This window comes from Carassius auratus, chromosome 6 (genome assembly GCF_003368295.1).
Source record: "Carassius auratus strain Wakin chromosome 6, ASM336829v1, whole genome shotgun sequence".
NCBI lineage: Eukaryota > Metazoa > Chordata > Actinopteri > Cypriniformes > Cyprinidae > Carassius > Carassius auratus.
In genome coordinates, this window is record NC_039248.1 from 11,031,374 (window position 1) to 11,046,770 (window position 15,397).

At 38.3% G+C, this 15,397-nt stretch overlaps 1 protein-coding gene across 2 annotated transcripts in view; it reads right to left on the bottom strand.

Moving 5' to 3' along the window:
• The window catches only part of LOC113096331 (E3 ubiquitin-protein ligase PDZRN3-B), an 88,720-nt gene that overhangs the window by 38,677 nt on the left and 34,646 nt on the right, over window positions 1-15,397 (bottom strand). The window contains exon 1 of one of the 2 annotated variants that reach the window (XM_026261706.1): window positions 6,846-6,896. The exons of the other annotated variant lie outside the window; for it this stretch is intronic. The gene's annotated coding sequence lies outside the window, so the exon portion shown is untranslated. Of the gene's footprint in view, window positions 1-6,845; window positions 6,897-15,397 lie in introns of those variants that run through there. 2 annotated transcript variants of the gene reach the window in all.

The following is a 15,397-nucleotide window of genomic DNA, read 5'->3' on the forward strand; positions in this document are numbered from 1 at the left end:
ACCACACACTCTGAAAATACCTCTCATGTGTGAGGCACTGAAGCCAAGTGTTCGGAAAAACTATGTTTTCTTTAACTAACTTTAAGTCCACACACAGTGACATCACTATACCTCCTTTGAGACTATTTTATTAGCAGTTCTTGCTACTGCAATTCTTCATGCACTGGGTTAGAGATCTAAACATACATCTAAGCTTAAGTATTAAAATTATGAAGCACAGGAAGTAGCAACAGAATTTTTTGCGTATCTGCAAATCTGTTAAAAAAATTTTAGGGAGGGACTTGATGGAGGAGGAGTCAATCGTGAGTCTGCAGTCAATCGTGAGAAAGAGGCGAGGTTTAAGCAGACCTAAATTATTTGAGAAGTCTGGCATGCATCAACTAGATAGAAGATCAAGTTATGACAACTTGATTAACAATTCTGATGTCAATAAAAAAGAACCATATGTACGGATGAATCATTCACAATACATTTAGAAAATAGGTGGGGTGAATTTCCATTTCATACTGACTTTAATGTTTCACTGACTTTAGAGCTTTAGACATAAATGATACCTTAAATTAGCCGGCTCCAGGTATTCTATTACTTTTCTAAGCAATTATACTTTCACCTCATGCAAAGTAAAAACAAATGGCAAATCAATCTTATAGACATTAAAGGAAGGAGACGACAATATCATGAAGACTTCGGGAACAACCTCACATCTAAAACACACGCAAAATCTGGACATTTGCATTGGCAAAAACACATAATCTTCATAAAATATAAAGATCCATTTCAATATTTTAGCCTAAACAAGACCACATACATCATTTGTTTTACATTTTAATTCCCTGTATTAAACCTATATGTTTTGCTTTGGACTATGTTACATTTTAACTTCTCTAACTAGAAAGGCTCTGATGTTAGTCATTCCTCGCAGTGATGGAGGTTAATACAGGCAGCACATGCAGTAACCTGACAACAGACCTCCCTCTAAACCTGAAAAGAGCCATAAAATCCTAGACATCGACCAATGGTTGATGAGTACAATGGATTATTATTTGGATAACACAAAATAACTATTAAAACATCACAAGTTTGACCACGTCATTGTGGTAAAATTTAGTTCAGTAAGACACATTCTGGCTAAAGTCAAAAATTTGTGAGCCAAATGTTTCTCAAAGGGAAACGTGTTTTACTTGCTGCAATGATTGCATTGGATAGTGAACATTGGATAGTGCAATAATCACAAACCCTCAGCTCTTGCAGCGGTCACCATATAGACATGTCCATCAGCTGTGAGTGATTATATCGCCCCTCACTGACATGGGTCAAAGGTTGGTGTGGATCATTACATGTGTGAGCACATATGAGTGTAATGAGCAAGAGGCAAAGATAATCCAGATCAGTCTTTTAAGTCTATATAATATATTTTTATATTTGACTTTATATGCTTTATATTTTGGGATAGGACAATATTTGGGTGAGATACAATAATTTGAAAATCTGGAATCTGAGGGTGCAAAGAATCTAAATTTTGAGAAAATCACTTTTCAATGCATATTACTAATCAAATGTTAAGTTTTGATGTATTAACAGTAGGAAAAAAAAATATATATTAATGGAAGATGATCTTTACTTAATATCTTAATGATTTAGGCATAAAAGAAAAATCTATAAATTTGACCTATACAATGTATTTTTGGCTTTTGCTAAAAATATATCCGAGCTACTTATGATTGGTTTTGTGGTCCAGGGTCACATATTTATTTAAAATAAACACATTGATGTTTTTAACAAAACCAAAAAAACTAAAAACATATTTCTAAGTTTCTTAAATGTTTTTTTATTTTTTTTTTTGCTAAAATGAAAAATGTAACTGATGATTAATGATATTTTAAATAACCAATATAATGACAGATATTCAACATTTTATTGTTTTCATTTATTTATTTATTTTTGTCTAAAGATCAAAAGAACTCCATGTAAAATATCTGTAGCTCACTTAATTTCTTTCATAAAATTGAAATTATAACTTGCATATCAGAAAGAATAAAAAAAGGTCTGTGTGTCACAGTAAAAAAAAAAAATATTACAGGCTCTGAGCAATAAAATTAAATAATACTAGGGTCACGTTTATCTACCAATATCAATGCACCTGTTAGATCATGCATTCCTGCAAATAACTACTGCAATGATAAAGAACAAGTGAGGTAATCCTTCGATCTTATCCCTTCTTCTCCCTTCTCTAATTCCCCATGTGTCCAATTAACAAATTAACCACTAGGCACCTTGATCTCTGATCAGGTCTTGTGCACAGTTAATGCCGCGACCTCCGCAATCACAGTAATCCCCTTTTACACCCATACTACAACTGCTTCCCATCCGGCAGTGCAGGGTAAACATCAGGTGTGCGCCAGCAGATTAACGTAATCTACTTTCTAATGAAAGCTGGGGTATACAGCAGGGGTGGATCATGGGCCCCATACCGCCTTTGAAGTCAGATCAGTGGGGTGGAATAAAATGCATTCCCACTGATGGAGGAGATCCAGGGGGGCTGGAGCCTGACTCTAGACCTGACTCAAGGGCTGATAAGGCATGTCTGGGATTAGCAGATCCTTTTGCACCCCCTGCAACTCTTAATTTCGCCATCTCGGTTTGCCTGCCTCTTGGCTTTTAATTGAATTAACGTCGGAATGGGTGAGTTGTCGAACATCTCAAGAGCTTTGATGTGCTCATAAAGGCATTTCTGAATGAAGACTATTTCTTGGATGACATCCAACTTCTTTTACAAAGTTCAGCGAGAAGAAGAAAGGCTAAAGTAGAGAAAGCATATCTAAAGAGAAGGGGAATATCAGAAAGCCAACGAGAAATCCAGAGCTGGCACAGAATGTCATGACCGTACAAAACAGAAGGAAACCCAAGACCCTACAGAGACCACCGTAATAGAACAGACCCCATAACCAGAAGTACATCACTGGAAATGTAAATTGTAACACTAGAACATCATCTTAAATAACCTTAAACAATCCACCAGGGATTCTAAAGAAAACTCCATCCTAAGCTCTCATTCCCAACAAAGCATTACTTGACTCACACAGACATATGTGTGCTGTATTAATGCACAAATGATTGCATTAGCCATATGTCTCGACCACTCGGTTTGTAGAAGAAGTCAAGCATTACATCTGCCATCTCATTCACCTTAATGTTTGTCTAAATTGCCTTTAGCTGATCTCTGCAGTTTTACTTTTTCTCCCTCTCTCAACTGAACAACTGTATTAACACCAACTTAAACTCACATACATCTCTACAAGGAACAGTACACCCCCCCCCCAAAAATGAAACAATTTAAATTATTTTTGTTATTATTCACTTGTTTTATGTTATTACAAACCCATAAGCAGTTTTTCCATTCTATGGAACAAAAGAAAGAATTGTGAAAAAACTTCAAACGGTGACCACAGCCTGCCAAGTTCCAAAAGAATGCTAAAAAACACCATAAAGTAGTCCAAATGACTATTATTCAAGTCTTCTGAAGTCACACAAGAGTTTGAGGTGATGAACAGACAAAAATGTAAGTTACACTCAAATCACATTATTTATGCAGCTCCCAAATCAAATATGGCACATATTGTACAGTTGCTTTGCCTTTGATGCTGTAGGCAATTTTTTGGCCACTATAAACTGTCATTGTACGAAAAAAGCTGAATATGACTTTGTTTCAACACAAAAAGCAGAGATAGGGAGCTCCTAGAGCCCAGCCAAAGACACCGAGAGCCTCTCCAATGGCGTTCCACTCCACTGACGCCTTGCTTGGTTTCAGTGTTTCCCTTCACATTTACGATCGTCAGCCCGCACACTCCTGTACACTGTAAATTACCATCTTTGTACAGAAATAGAACAGGATGGATGCTATAGACTTGTTCTTGGAAATCAGAAGTGCTGGTCTGAGCAGAGCTAGATTGAGGGCCCAGTGGAAAAACATGTAAGGAAAACCAGCTGACTTAAGTTTCATGTCAATCAGAGAAGAAACTGTCCGTGAAGCTGCCCAAGCCAGCTACAGTAAAAGAGTAAAAATATTACCTGAGCCGAGACATATACTTACTTCTAAGAGGTCTAAGATTTTATTTCAAGAGAAAACTGAAATAAACTCTTTATATGACTCTATATATGTATGAATTTCTATATCATTGCACTACATTGACTATATAAAAAGTTAAAGAGAATGAGGGGAAAACAAGTTCATGTGAGGGCACTATGGCAGCAGATGGCTCTGGACGGAGTGAGTTAATCATCTTCACAATGTGCAACACTTGGCCTCTTATTCAGTCTCTTCTCACTACATACAAATACGGTCTCACATCTTCCACCCTGCTGACTCTTCGTGTTCTTCGGCTGTTTGGCTGGATCTTTGAAACTCCTCTCAAGTTTGCAGGGTCACCCCATGAATTGTTATTTTCACGGCTAAGTTCTTTTGAGCTCTCCTCTTAATAAACCCAACCCAATCCATCATAATTCTACACATAGCTTCAGACACGTCTTATTTTATGTCTGTCCCGACCCAGAGTACTAGAAGTTCAACGCCACATCAAGAGAAGTGTTCATGCAGGAAGTCCACATGCTGCCTGACACGCATGCCACTCATCCACTCTCCCATCAACCCCTGCTCTCTGAGAAAACAAGAACAGTTCCAAAAACTACTGCTCAGCCGCCTCTAGTTATCTTGTATCATCTTGCTCGGCCATTTCATTTCATTACCCAGAATTCTCAGTGTCACGGCCCAGACCAAACCTTATAAACACAATTATGTGAGGTGACTGTGTGTTCTGCTTTTTTTTTTTTTTCTGCATGAGAATGTTTATGCCAAACTGGTTGACCATGACTATTCTCAGAACATTTATTCAAACAGATATATTCAAAAATGTCTGTAAATATTGTGCGATGAACTGCTCAGTTTGAGAAACTGCATTAAATTCGACACTAATAAAAAAATAAATAAAAATAAAGAATCTGTTGATACGATGGAACAAAAATGAAAAAGCACAGCAATTAACAAAGCAATTTTGGTCTGGACTAGACGCATTTAGGTTTGGAAAGAAAAATAAATCTGGGGCGAGGCGTGATATAGTGATAATTTTGTGGCATTATGACGTTGATAAACAGGAAAGCTGCCTTTTCCAATCCAAGATTCAAATATTAAGTTCCAAGTTGCTCACTAATGTGGCAGGCTTTTATCTGTAAAACAATACAATACAAAAAAAAATATTTAATAATTATATATATATATATATATATATATATATATATATATATATATATATATATATATATATATATATATATATATATATATATATATATATATATATATATATAATTAAATTGAATTGAACTGGCGGATTTCACAAAAAACTAGATGTAGCTAATTTCAGATCTACTAAATAAGCAGAAAAAATAGACAAAGAGGTGGAACTTTCCTGAAGCTTACAGTGACTTCAGGAAGTAGGACATATTCCTGGATCGACATCTTTGTTGTTCCTGGACCAACATTATTCAATCAGATTTTAGAGTTAGGTTTTATGGTTGGGGTTAGGGTTAAGACTGAGGTTTGGGCTTCAACAAGATTCTTATCAACCTATCATTTTGTATAAAGAGTAGTTATTGGTTATGGTTAGGACTATGTTTGTTTGACAAGAATGTAGTTCCAGAAACTGCAAAAGTTGTTGATTCAGGAACACATCCTGAATGGCAAAACTAACTTTCCCAAAATACTATTTAACACTACTGAAGAAAGCTAAATTAGAATATATGGTTAAAATCATCACGAAATGGCATTCAAACCCCATTATATTTCCACTGTGTGATTCAGATTCAGAAATTGGTTTCAAACCTGGATCCAAGATAAAAAAAATTCTGTCTAAATATATGGAAAAAAAATTACAAACAGATAAACCCATCAAATAAGGGAAATTGCCATTGAAAAGTTAACATTTTATGGTGAGCAAAAGGTAATGGTGCACTAGGTTAGCAATAAAGAGCTGAATGAACCAAGATCTTTACGTCTCACTCTCATCTTCCTGTCTTTCTCCTGTCCACCTCCAGACAGTAGAATGGTGTGTTTATTGTCCTCCCTGTTCTGCAGGCTTCTTATCTCTCTTGCTTCCCAGCCAAGCATGTCTTCCCAGGTAGAGTCTGGTTGAGATAACGCTAGCCAGGCCGTGAGCGCGTGTGCAGCTGCGTGCGGAGGCGAGGGTCTCTGAGTCTGAGGTTAAGTGCTCAACATAATGCTCCTCATGACCTGTTGCTCGCTGGCCTCTCAGACTCACACAACTACTGCTTTCACTCTCTCCCTTTTGGCCCTAGAAGCGAGAAGCGCACTTACCCTCTCAAAGCCCTGACTAAAAGGCCCACTCTCTTTCTTTCATCCCACAAATCCTGACACATCGTTTTCATTGAGCCTGAGTATTCCCTGAAGGTTTACCTCCACCGTATCGCTTTGACGGCAATTACAAAAAAACCATGGGAAGTTGCTTTTTAACTGCCGAATATGCTAACGAGATGGTCAACCCAGGTTAAGGATCTATTATGGCTAAGCCAGTGGTGGTCGGGAAAGATTACAAGTGGTTAAATGGCTCCTTTTTGCAAAAAGCAGAGGAACAGAGAGAAAAGATGGTATCAACTCACGTCCGCAAAGGGGCTTTGTTTGCCTGACAGCGGGATTACAAGATAGTGGAGAGGTGGGAGGGAAAGCTTAGCTCCCAATGTTTCAAAAGACACAACTGCCCAAGGGTTTGTCAAAACAACATTATCCAGGGTATGCAGAATGAATAAAGCACAACAGAAAGTCCAAAGCTACTTACATGAAGGACTGCACACTTTATAGGCGAGAAGATTCAGATTTCAAGTCTTACCTGGGGAGAGAAAAATAAAGAGATTAATAAACAAATGACAAAGCATTACTGCATATTATATAACCGTGCTGTTGAATGCCTAATTCTGATTGGCTGACAGACTGTAATTCCAAGTCTGTTGGCCCCACACATGACATTACATTACATTCTCCAACTAAAAACACTGGTCTTCAATATTACAACGGAATATTAGATTAATACATTTATTAAGAAAAAAAAAAAAACGGAAAAATACATACACATCTTATAAAGTAACATTACTTATACTGTACATCATATTATGCATTCATTTGTGATTTTTTCCCCTTTATTTCTTTCATTTTGTTTTTTTGTTTTGTCTCAGAGCTCAAATCTGCTAAAAAAAAAAAAAAAAAAAAAAAAAAAAACCTTAAAAGCAACAGCATACCTACTTCTTACGGATATGAGTTTCTTTAAGATGTTAGCAATAATAATTGCAAATGTTGTGTTGGCAAATGCCACTAACAATAGCACTTTTCTCTTGATGAAGTTTGACTGTAAAGCATTAGTGTGCTGCAGTATTTGGAGGGTCTGGTTTTATGCTGGTGTTAAATGCATGCTTGTTGGCAGTACAGCAGGGGGCTGGAAGAGTATGAAGGGCACAGTGTTTGCCTTATTTGGGGATGACTGGCTGTGTTTAATGAAGGACACTGGCCTTTCCAGAGTTGGCCGAGGGAAACTTCACTGAAAGGCATGCACATACACAGAGGTTTTTAGGTTTTCTATATGTAAACTGTAAATCTTACACTGAAATTCTTACTTGCTCTCATTGTAAAATATATATATACACACATGCTACACAGCATCCCAAAGAAAAAAAAAGAAAAAAAAATTAAGGAGATCTTTTTAATCACTCAACTATTTCTCTCATACAGCAATAAAATGACAGAAAGCAAATAGAGGCTTTAATAAGACTTTTCGCCTGAGTAAAAGACCCTTTAGAGTTTCACAGGAGATCTCAAACTGTGCTTAGATCCCAATTTATATATTTCACATATAAAAGACCAAATAATCTAAACTATGATGTCTACCTTTAATTTCTCTTTACTGCATGTCACAAAATGTCTAAAATTGTGTGTATTTTTATTTCTCCTGAAGAACTGCAGAAGAAACATCTGAGGAAAATATGATACTCTGATGTTGCTCTTTTAAGACTCGGGAGACAGTGGAATTCTCATTGTTTTTCCTAAGCCACAAAACTTTGCTCTGGGAATCAACACTGTTTAACGACAGACAATGTAGAATCTTATATTAATTTGCAGATCTACTATTAGCATTCCAGTGCACACATTCACACCGAGGCAGGTGACTGCACATGTAATGGAGCATGTCAGCAGATGTCACATTAACAGCTAACTCGATGAGGACGATAAAGGCACTGTAACACCCTGCGTTGGGGTCAGTGCGGTGACTGCAGATTACTATTGAGCTTTTTGTTTAACAGACATTAATGGTTATCAGTATTCTCTTAAACCGTTGTTTTCTCTGTTAGTAAAATGCATTTTTACCAGTCAAATAATGTATAAAGAGAATGTGCAGGACTTTCAAAAATGTGAAGTATGCAACTGCTGCACCGAAAGGAAGTTATTTTTTTCTTCTACCAAACATGTTTCTAAGCACACAAACAATAGAAAACGAGATAGTCTTCGATAGGATTTGAAAAGTGCATTACTAAAAACATAAAAACACAGAACAAATATTGCCCAATAAATGTGACATTGCAACAAGCTCACTTGTAAAAGCTACGGTCTGTCTGGATTTCAGTCCCACTCACCCCCCATCTACAAACACACACACACACACCAGTGACTGATGTTCTAACCACAGGGTTCTGTTTTAATCTCTGCCGTCATCTTCAAACACAGATTAGGGGTCTCGCAATGAAGAGACAGAGACAGAGAGAGATAGAGACAGAGGCAAAGACAGACAGAAAAGCTGATGAGCAGTTTATGTTCTCTAGTTATACTATGACTGAACTGACTGAACTCTTTGGCTGCTTTTCAACACTATTCCTCACATGACAACATAGATCACCTATAGACAAAAAAAAATGCAAAATATACTTATATATAAATATATGTAATCATGTACTCATAAAAAGCCATTTCCGACCAATTCAAAATGGATCGACTAAATATATGAAATCATTTTCACTTTATATACAACAATATGTAAACATTATCTGATGACTAAATAGAGTACAGAGAGTAGAATATGTAGTTATTTCAAAATGAATATCCTGCTCTCAAAAAACTTTACAAAAACATATCCACTATAGAAAATATAATATAATATAATATAATATAATATAATATCTTCTTTTTAAATTAAAATGTCAACATCCCTATTTTTAGACTTTTTCCCCTACTTCATCTGTTATTATCATCTACTACTTCAATTACTATCTGCAGAGGTTTGGAAATGTGAAAAGTCTTTGCCTCTTTTCCCAAATTCTGAGCATTTTACATAACTGTGTTGAAATGCACCAAAAGAACTTTTAACTAACTGTAATATTACACGGAGCAGTGTACCATAAGCCTATAGAAATGTAGAGAGTCACATAGCAAGCTGAGAGCCAAATGGAGACATGCACCACTGGCGCGCCATGTCTGTCCACGGGTTTAAATTTAGCCTGGATCAGTCTATCACAGACTTTTGAAAGGAGTATTATCATCTCCACTGGACGAGACGCTACTGGACAAATTATGCTTCAAACATCGCCTCTGCAAAAGAGAAGATATCCAGTTATGTCCAGACCTAAAAACTTTAAATTGCAAAGAAAGCTTTAACTAAAATTTACAAATAATGTGTAGAATTATGTCAAGACGCCCACCAAGAGAAAACATCTTTTTACATGAGAAATGCAAGTCATTTTAAACAATAGACGTCTCCCAGCCTTTATGAGGTTCGTGTTTTACATCAAAGCACACTCTCTGAAGTGATTGTTTACTAGCCATTTCTCATTTCCTGCGGCACCGTCCTGTTGTCAGTGTGCCGCTATCTCTTCTATAATTGTACGTTATTATATAGACGAGATAAAGGTGAGTGAAGCAGCGACGCTGCCTCTTGCGTAAACATTTGGATGTGATTTTTGCCTTATCTTACTTTCGCTGTTTACTCTCTTTTCGCTCTCTCTCATGGTCTCGCAGCCTGTGAGCGTGTGTGTTTTGGAGCGCAGAGGGGGCCTGGCTCTAGCCTGGTCTTAACAGACTCAGTGGAGTCATTGCAGCTGTTTCGGCCCGGCCACAAAGGGGAGCATTTAATTGGTACTGAATGCAGGGACAGAGGCTTTCAATTTGGCCAGGGCTGTAGAGACATGCACTCTGCTTGCTGTGTGTGCATGTTTTGTTTCGTTATGTCTGTCATACCTTCTCATATAACTCACTACAACCCCCCACAAAGCCTTGAGATCCCCCTACCCCACGCATACTAGTTATAGCAGTCATGCACAACAAAACAGTGTGCAACCGGTGCAGCGGTTAATAATTGCACTGTATGTGTTAGGGATTTTAAAATGAGCGCTGTTAAAAGTCAAACTGGACAGCTGCACATGCAAGCGACTGTTTCTGGTTTCCAACCTATCCAAAATGTCTTAGTTTTCTGACTATTCTTTGGGATTGAGAATGTGGTCTGCCAATAGTTTAACAAGGTTTTGTTGTCTATTTATAAACAGCCATAATAGTATAATCACTCAGTCGGGTGGTTAAATGGATGATGTGACGTAACATTAAACTTCCCCCCACAACATCCCTCCATTTTAACACGAACTGTTGGAAAACAATGGAAAATCTTTCATGCGTATGACACGGAAAGCCAAACACTGGTGTAATTTTGTTATTTGGTAATGTCGTCAAATGTCATATGGAGTTAATTTAAAGCTCTGCTGTAGGTAAGAGAAGAAGAGATATCCAGTGATGTGATAAAAGTCTTTTTAGGAGCTCGGCAGCATGTTAGCCACATTCAAGCACACACTAAACGTAGCACAGAAGTCTCTCTCTCTTCTGACTCTCTCAAATGTGGGACTGTTTAACTGTCCTGATGAGCTCAGTCGGTTTCAATAGCCCCTCCCCTTGAGAAAGTAACACACACACACACACTTGCAGGACTGGACTGTGCATTAGTCTTTCGTATAAGTAAGACACCCTCAGTGTCAGAGCCATTGACAGTGAACTATAGACAGAGTCCCTTTTTTATATCCCTTCAAAAAGAAAGGTGGCCATTTTTTGTAGTCAGATGTGGTCATTGGTATGCCAACTGCAGTCTGCAATGCATAAATTTATGAAACTGGCAAAAATTATTCAGATTTGCCAAATATACTGGCACAAATTCAGGATAAAGCTATAAATTCCATTCATCTCTATGGATGTTGTTGATGAAGATCTACTCCGATGCGTCGTAGATCTGTTCAAGGGGACCACATGACTTTGAACCTATCATCTGATTTGTAAAAGGTCATGTGACTAATCTCTCTGGAACCATGATATCATGACAATGCAGTTTGGCTGATGGCAGCATAATTGCGGTCGCACACTGGACGAGAAGGGCAGCACTGCGTCGCGCAGAGTCACGTGTTTAAAATTCGAACACATTATTCCCTATGAGTGTACACACACTGGCGGTGCCATTCTGCGGCACCCGGGTACGACTCAGGATGCTGTTCAAATTCCTGCCGCTCCACAGAGCACCATCTGCATAGTTTTATATTAAATAACACCATATTTGTTTCAAATCGTGGTTCATACATTATACCAAGATAACACTGCTGCAAAATACTACTTTCATTAGTAGCTTGAATAAAATTGTAAACATATATAATAAAATGTATAATAAACACAGTCCTTTTAATCTTTCATTTTTCTCTTGAGATATTTTTACATACGCAAAATATTATAGTATTTGCCTGTCGCGATTACATTCAATGTCATCGGCAGCCTCCTAGTGGATTTATCAGGTCACAACCGTCGCAACACACTTCAGGACATTTAAATAGCGGAGTAGCGTAAAACTTCAGGTCATTTAAATATCGGAAAAGCAAAAAAGACGAAAAAACTACTCAACGACATAGGGACATACCCAGAATTATATGCAACCAACCATAGATTCTTCAAAGACAAAGAGGAAGTAATAAACGTGGAGGAAGATATCGTTTGTCATAGTTTTTTCATTTAAAGGAACACTCCACCGTTTTTTGAAATAGGGCTTATTCACATTATTTCCTACATTTAGATAGGTGGGCAAATGCATTTTTGTGTCAGTGCATGCATTGTTTTAGTTTGACTGGGTCGGCGTTAGCTTAGCTTAGCACAATGAATGGAATCCTTTGTTGCCAGCTAGCATGGCCTGAGTAAAAGTGATCAAAAAAATAAAAAAAACCCCACCTAATAACTTCTTGTGGCCTGCGTATTCACAACAAGTACAAATAGCGATCCAGATTAACACTAGGCGATTTCCTAGGCAGATATTGACTTGGGACTATATTATGGGGAAGCACAGGCGAAGCACTGCTGCTTAGGCGAAGCACTGCTACTTCGGCGCAGAGAATCACGCAACACATGAAATCCCACGACTTCCGTCAACACACCGGCGTGAATAGTAGCTGCCTGGCTATTTTCCTTACAGTACACGAATGGCGATGAACATGGCTGATTTTGAGAGAGACGAAGAGGGTGACTTCTCAGACAGTCAAGAACCAGAACCATACCTATTTGAACCAGAGTTTACAGAAGATGAGCTGCGTGCTTTGGAAATAGAACGACAGGAGGAGGATGTTGAGATCGCTCAACAGCCTGAGGACGTGAGGATGAGAGCCAACATGAACTGGTGGTGTGAATGTGGGGGAATATGCCAATCTATGCCGACGGAAATAGAGTGTCTGTGCTGTAGAGAGTGGGACATGTTTTTGCCATTAATGACCAGGCTCAACACGTCAGATCAAGATGAGCGTGCCCGAAGTTGTGTCACATCTACAGAGGATTTCACGGCGCTGATCCATTCTGCAGTACTCGATTTTTTTTTCCGGTGTGACAAAGTGAACTGGAAAAAACGCCCCACGCCGAATGGACCAAATGGACAGCTGTCCACAGAGTAAGTGATTATTTTAATCATGACGCATGTATAGATCGACCCATATTATACCTGTATTCACATAGAGTTGATGTTTTCATGTGTTGCGTGATTCTCTGTGCCGAAGTAGCAGTGCTTCGCCTGTGCTTCCCCATAATATAGTCCCAAATCAATATCTGCCTAGGAAATCGCCTAGTGTTAATCTGGATCGCTATTTGTACTCGTTGTGAATACGCAGGCCACAAGAAGTAATTAGGTGGTTTTTTTTTTTTTTTTTGATCACTTTTACTCCGGCCATGCTAGCTGGCAACAAAGGATTCCATTCATTGTGCTAAGCTAAGCTAACGCCGACCCAGTCAAACTAAAACAATGCATGCACTGACACAAAAATGCATTTGCCCACCTATCTAAATGTAGGAAATAATGTGAATAAGCCCTATTTCAAAAAACGGTGGAGTGTTCCTTTAAGAATGTCTAATTTTCAGGTAAGGTAAAATGTTCAGTGACAGTCCATAGAAACGTTAAGCATACCTATAAAAAGAATTGCTTCTTTGTTTTTATTGAGCAAACAAATCAGTATTAGTAGATACAGCTTTAGAAATGTTGAAATTGTTTATAATAATAATAATACAAATCAGTTGATGAAAGGCAATCTAGAATGCCAGTAATAATCCAGACTAAATGATAACAGATTATTTTCATTAATTAATGTTCAAACTCAGCTTTTATCAATTAAAATAATATATTTAAATTAATAATAATAAATGAACTAAAACTCATTCATCTTGCTGCTCAGAACTTGATTTGATATTGAGCTCCAGCGTATAGAATGTGCGCTTCCGGAGTGCGATACCTCGAGTTATCCTAGATGTGGGGTGGCGTGGCGCTGTGCTTCTCGTCCGGTTTGCGAACCCCTTAAGAATGCTCAGTCCCAAGTTATTAAACTTCCGCAGCAGACAGAAACGTATTAAACAGGCACTGGTAAACCACAGTCAGTTTTACAATGGAACTATAATATTAATATAAAATAAATTGAAATAGCACAAAAAGTGTAAATCCTTTAATAGAAAAGAATAGAATACAACAGAAGGGGCTAAAGGGTGCAATACTGCCTTGGTATAACCTTAAGATGCTCCTATGCTTACATAAATAACGTCCAACATCACCTTAACAATGGAGGTAGGTAAACTAGGAGAATGAAAACAATAGAATGCGTTAATGTTCTGGTGAATATCTCTTAGACAACTATGTTTTCCTTTGGGTCCTGTATATAAACAATGGAGCGCATTAAGATAACTGTCAGCAGAGAATGGGGAAAGATCTCACATAGCTCAACATTCGATGTAAAAAAAAAAAGCCCGAGAGCGTGAAACCGCAAAGCCTTCAGCAAACGTTTGTGCCACTTTATTTTTTCAAATTGCATCTGGAGATGTTTAAATGTTATTAAAATTTGTGCAGGGTGAGGACTTATCAGGTTACATCCAAAAAAAAAAAAAAAAAAACTGGTGAGAGAGTACTGAGGATGCTGTTTCTTTTGAACGAATAAGAAAAATGGTGGGTGAGGAGATGGCAATGAAAAGAGGAAAGGGAGAAAGAGAAAACGAGGGATGAAGATTCTGACAGCAGTTCTCTGTGAGTGTCTGTGCTTGGCTCGTGCCAAGAAAAACAAGGCCCGAGCAAGGTTGGGAATCTGATTTCAGCAGAGAGCTGCGGCAGGAAATGCTGCTTCTCCAGGGGGAGGGGCGCTGATCCACAGCCATGGCGCACTCCCAAAATCTACTTTTCCAAAACACCTCCACTTCTTCCTCTTTCAAAAGCCTTTATGTATCTCCTTCATTCTCATTCTCTCCAGGTCAGGACCACATTCCATCAACCATTCTCTGTATCTTCTCAGACTTTCCGGGTCTAGGGTTCAGGCCAAAAAAGCTTGGTCTGGGAGGTATCACATTTCACACTTGTGCTTGCCTACAGGAGTGAAGGGCAATGAAAACCAGGTCCCACATGTCACGAGAAGGTCGTGTTGGCTAAATCTAGCATTGCTAGCAAAGGGCCAATATCTCCATCTCGATCTTATAACCAGCACGGCTGACTACAGAATGACGGGTCAGAAATGATCAAGCTGCTCTGATGGATACAAGAGAGCTAGATTCACACACTGTCTAAAGCAGCAATCTTTTCGTGGACTAAATGTGGTTGTAATGATGCCAGATGGAGCCAATCAAGTCCGTAAACTGCTGCGGCGCAACGTTCAGCTGCAAATACAGCTGTGCTGACCCTTCTCACCCCACCCCCCCAAACTCCTCCCTCCATCTCTTCCGTTCAGTCCTTGCCTGCTCTTTTCAGGTCTGTCCAAGCAGTCAGTTAACAAAATATCCTATTCAGACAATGGATTTGGGTAAAATGCGGCCATTATGGTGAAT